This window comes from Triticum dicoccoides, chromosome 2B (genome assembly GCF_002162155.2).
Source record: "Triticum dicoccoides isolate Atlit2015 ecotype Zavitan chromosome 2B, WEW_v2.0, whole genome shotgun sequence".
NCBI classification, from domain to species: Eukaryota; Viridiplantae; Streptophyta; class Magnoliopsida; order Poales; family Poaceae; genus Triticum; species Triticum dicoccoides.
The window spans coordinates 730,330,321-730,335,527 of NC_041383.1; positions in this window are offsets into that span (position 1 = coordinate 730,330,321).

Genomic DNA, 5,207 nt, shown 5'->3' on the forward strand with positions numbered 1-5,207 from the left:
TGTTTTGCGTTGCGCACTTTATGGCGATAACACTTATAGCTTGGGATCTATTGTGGCACGTCACCTCCACCTTAACAGATTCAAGGCAAAAATACATGGGGGCATTTATGTTACTCGCTTGGCGACTCACTTCAATGTGCAGATATGCCAGCATGATCAACCCTTGACCAAGGTTTATCTAGACAGAGCAGCTATGAAGGACCATCAGTTTCTTGCTGCTGATTACCCTAATATTGACTTGCCTCATAGTTTATTTTTTTAGTGAGAAAACTCGTGATATTATTCCATTGCCTGCACCTGCTTTGTTTGATTATGTTGCAGGAATGGATATAGGATTATGCCTGAGGACATTGTCGCTTACCGGAACAACCTCGGCAGTGGGACCCTATGGTGTCTGCTCCCCAGCACTTCAACATTGGACCTCATGGCTTCTACGATGGTGATTACCAAGTTAGGCCAAAAGCCTAAACTTGGGGGATTACGTATTCCCACCGACAATACATTCATGTTCACACATTTCATTCCAGTTGTCGGTGTCCACACTTTTTCATTGTATCATCCATGTTTAAGTTTTTTTCTCGGTTTCTTCTTGTGTGATTGGAAAACTTTGAGAAAATCCAAAAATATGTTTATTTCTTCTTTTTGATTTTTCTTCCAGTTTAAATTATTGTAGCACTACAAAAAAAACCAAACAGATTTCCTTGTTCTTCTTTTACTTGTTGGGAGCTTTCCTGTGTAAATAGTTTTCCTCGTTTTTGTTTTTCTCTTTTCATTTGCTTGCTTTCGAAAAACCAAAACTCCAAAAATATTTCAGTGTGTTCTCTGATTTTCTTTTTCTTTTTGTTGAATCATACCGAGGAAAAGACCATGATGAAAATGTTGAGTGGATCAAATTTGCATTGCTGATCTAACAAAGAGCCCATATTACCTTGTCTTCTGTAGTTGAATAAAATGTTTGCAGATTCCAGCTTAGTCCATGTCACTCTTGCACTATTATTATTTCAAATCGTTCGATCGTGCAAGTGAAAGGAAATAATGACGATATTAGATGAACTGGACGTGGCAGAGAGAAATGGGTATGAACTCGACTTGTTCTATTTTTGTAAATATGTTTAACCTAGTATCCATGATTCAGCCTATTATGATAAAAAATGTTTGCAATGACAATTAGAGATTATAGTTTCTCATGCCATGCATAAGTAGCTAGGAGCGAATAATGACTTATCTTGGATATCAACATTGCATTAAAATGATTGTGATGTAGTATGATGATATGGTATCCTCCTCTGAATGTTCAAGTGGCTTGACTTGGCACATGTTCATGCATGTAGTTAAATCAAAACCAACATAGCCTCTATGATATTTATATTCTGGTGTTCATATCCTACTCATGCTAGTATCCAATGTTACTTATGCATAATGCATGTTCATGATCGTTGTTGCTCTCTAGCTGGCCGCTTCTCAACCTATTTGCTAGCCTTCGCCTGTACTAAGTGGGAACTCTACTTGTACATCCAAAAACCTGAAACCCAAGTTATTCCTGATGAGTCCACCATACGTACCTATATGTGGTATTACCCTACCGTCCTAAGTAAATTTGCATGTGCCACCTCTAAAAATTCAAATAAATATCCTTTTTGTGTGCCTGGATCATTCATGGAACGACAGGAGGTAGTCGGTATCTTCCATGCTAAGCGGGTTATTCTCAGGTCGAGTGTTTATTCACTCGCCATCGCACGAGAAAAGGGCGGTAATAGGGATGCCCAGTCCCAAACTACAAAAAGAAGAGAGCTTACAAATAATCAAACAAAAACTCCCAATGGAGTCATAACCTTTACATTTCCACTTGGGAACCGCCACTAGCGTGTTTAGCATGGAAGATATTGATAACTGATGGTCATGAAGTAAATGAGAAGGGTGCATGTCTCAGAATATCATTTACAAACATGAGCTCTGACACCTCTACAGATCACTGCTTCCCTCTGCGAAGGGACTATCTATTTACTTTTATGTTGTGTCATCACCTTCTCAAATAAGCGGCAGAACCTGAGAGCACTGCTGTCATGCTGATGCATTGTGTATAGCTAATGTTGGGTGCATCATGACTGGATCTTTTCTACCATGAATTACAATGTTTAGTCGCTTCTTGAACTTTGGGGGTGCTCTGCATTTACGTTTTGCGGTCTTAGAAAGGTCTAGCGAGATACCACTATTGGCATATTGTATCATGGTTGTTTTGACAACGTGTTGCTATTTGAGATGTCTTATTTTTGCTCTCTAGTTGTTTATGTCATTGGTATGAGTTGATATAATTTTTAAGAGTTATTGTCGACATGGTTAGTTATAATCTTTGCTGAAAACCTGGGTGTTGTTTAAGCTTATTTATGAAACAAGAGCAAAAGAGTTCGTAAAAGTTTTTCTTTTTCACTTCCAGTTTATCAACTTAATTGCTTGAGGACAAGCAAAGGTTTAAGCTTGGGGGAGTTGATACGTATCCAACGTATCTACTTTTCCTAACGCTTTTCCTCTTGTTTTGGACTCTGGTTTGCATGATTTGAATGAAACTAACCCCAAATTGACGCTGTTTTCAGCAGAACTACCATGGTGTTGTTTTTGTGCAGAAATAAAAGTTCTCGGAATGGAACGAAACTTTGTGAGGATTTTTATATCAAATAAGAGAATTTCTGGAACCAAGAGGTACCTGAGGGGGGCACATGGGTGGGCACAACCCTCTGGAGCCAAGAGGTGCCTGAGGGGGGCACCCGGGTGGGCACAGCCCACCAGGGCGCGCCTGCCCCCTCCCCCCAGGGTGCGCCTACCCCCCCCCCCTCCCAGGGCGCGCCCAGGTGGGTACTGCCCACCTGGTGGCCCCGTTGACCCTCAAACTGACGCTATAAAATCCCATATTTCCAGAAAAAAATCAGGGAGAAAGAATTATCGCATTTCACGTGACGGAGCCGCCGCCGTCTCCTATTCTTCATCAGGAGGCCAGATCTGGAGTCCGTTTGGGGCTCCGGAGAGGGGGATCTTCGATCTTCGTCATCAGCAACACATCTCCATTGCTAATTCCATGATGCTCCCCACCGGGAGTGAGTAATTCCTTGCGTAGGCTCGCTGGTCAGTGAGGAGTTGGATGAGATTCATCATGTAATCGAGTTAGTTTTGTTAGGGCCTGATCCCTAGTATCCACTATGTTCTGAGATTGATGTTGCTATGACTTTGCCATGCTTAATGCTTGTCATTTTGGGCCCGGGTGCCATGATTTCTGATCTGGATCGTTTATATTATCACCTTATTATCCATGTTCTAGATCCGATCTTGGAAGTTATAGTCACCTACTTGGTGTTATGATCTGGCAACCCTAGAGTGACAATAGACAGGACCACTCCCGATGATGAGCGTAGTTTGAGGAGTTCATGTATTCACCATGTGTTAATGCTTTGTCTGGTTTCTCTATTAAAAGGAGGCTTTAATATTCCTTAGTTTCCAATAGGACCCCGCTGCCACGGGAGGGTAGGACAAAAGATGTCATGCAAGTTCTTTCCATAAGCACGTATGACTATTTACGAAATACATGCCTACATTATATTTATGAACTGGAGCTAGTGTCGAATCACCCTAGGTTATAACTGTCTCATGATGAATATCATCCAACGAGTCACCGATCCAATGCCTACAAATTTATCTTATATTGGTCTTGCTAAGTTACTACTGTTGCTACTGTCATCGTTACTGCTACAATATCACTGCTATCACTGTTACCGTTGCTACTGTTGTTATCATCAAAACTATCATACTACTGTGCTACTAATCACTTTGCTACATATAATTAATCTCCATGTGTGGTTGAATTGACAAGTCGGCTGCTAATACCTTCAAATATTCTTTGGCTCCCCTTGTGTCGAATCTATAAATTTGTGTTGAATACTCTACCCTCAAAACTGTTGCAATCCCCTATACTTGTGGGTTATCGGCTCCTACATGTTCTATGAAGATCTTTATCGGTCGAACCGTCATGACAACATACGTTATTCCCTTTGTCCATCGGTATGTTACTTGCCCGAGATTTGATCATCGGTATCTTCATACCTAGTTCAATCTCGTTACTGGCAAGTCTCTTTACTCGTTCTATAATACATCATCCCGCAACTAACTCATTAGTCACTTTGCCTACAAGACTTCTTATGATGTGTATTACCGAGAGGGCCTAGAGATACCTCTCCAATACTCGGAGTGACAAATCCTAATCTCGATCTATGCCAACCCAACAAACACCTTCAGAGATACCTGTAGAGCATCTTTATAATAACCCAGTTACGTTGTGACGTTTGATAGCACACAAGGCATTCCTCTGGTATCCGGGAGTTGCATAATCTCATAGTCGAAGGAATATGTATTTGACATGAAGAAAGCAATAGCAATAAAACTAGACGATCAATATGCTATGCTAACGGATGGGTCTTGTCCATCACATCATTCTCCTAATGATGTGATCCCATTCATCAAATGACAACACATGTCTATGGTTTAGGAAAGTTAACCATCTTTGATTAACGAGCTAGTCTAGTAGAGGCTTACTAGGGACACGGTGTTTTGTCTATGTATCCGCACATGTATGAAGTTTTCGGTTAATACAATTCTAGCATGAATAATTATCATTTATCATGATATAAGGAAATATAAAATAACAACTTTATTATTGCCTCTAGGGCATATTTGCTTCAATATGCATATGATTCCTTGTTGTGATTAGGTCTATGTTTACCTCTTATCCATCACTCATGGTTTTATATTGCCATGTTGTAATATTTGCAGAAACTATGGACAGAGAATTAGGAAAAGAAGAGTTGTTGGGGGATATAATCCGACGGACGTGATATCACCTTGTCATTTCTCAACAACACCGATGGTGAGGAAAGAGAGGATGATGGCTCCGGTGGTCCAATGGAGGAGGAAGCAGATCATGATGGCTCATGTGATCAAATGGAGGAGGAAGGAGATCATGACGGCTCCAGTGATCCAATGGAGGAGGAAGGAGATCATGACGGCTCTGGTGATTGAATGGAGGAGGGAGCCTTAACTGTTGCAAAGTCCGGCGAGGTATATATATGTTAATTAAGACTCTGCTGACTAGATGCATTAATTGGTTTGTATGTACATATATGGACACAAACAAAAACTCAAACGACATCCACTCTGCTAGCCCA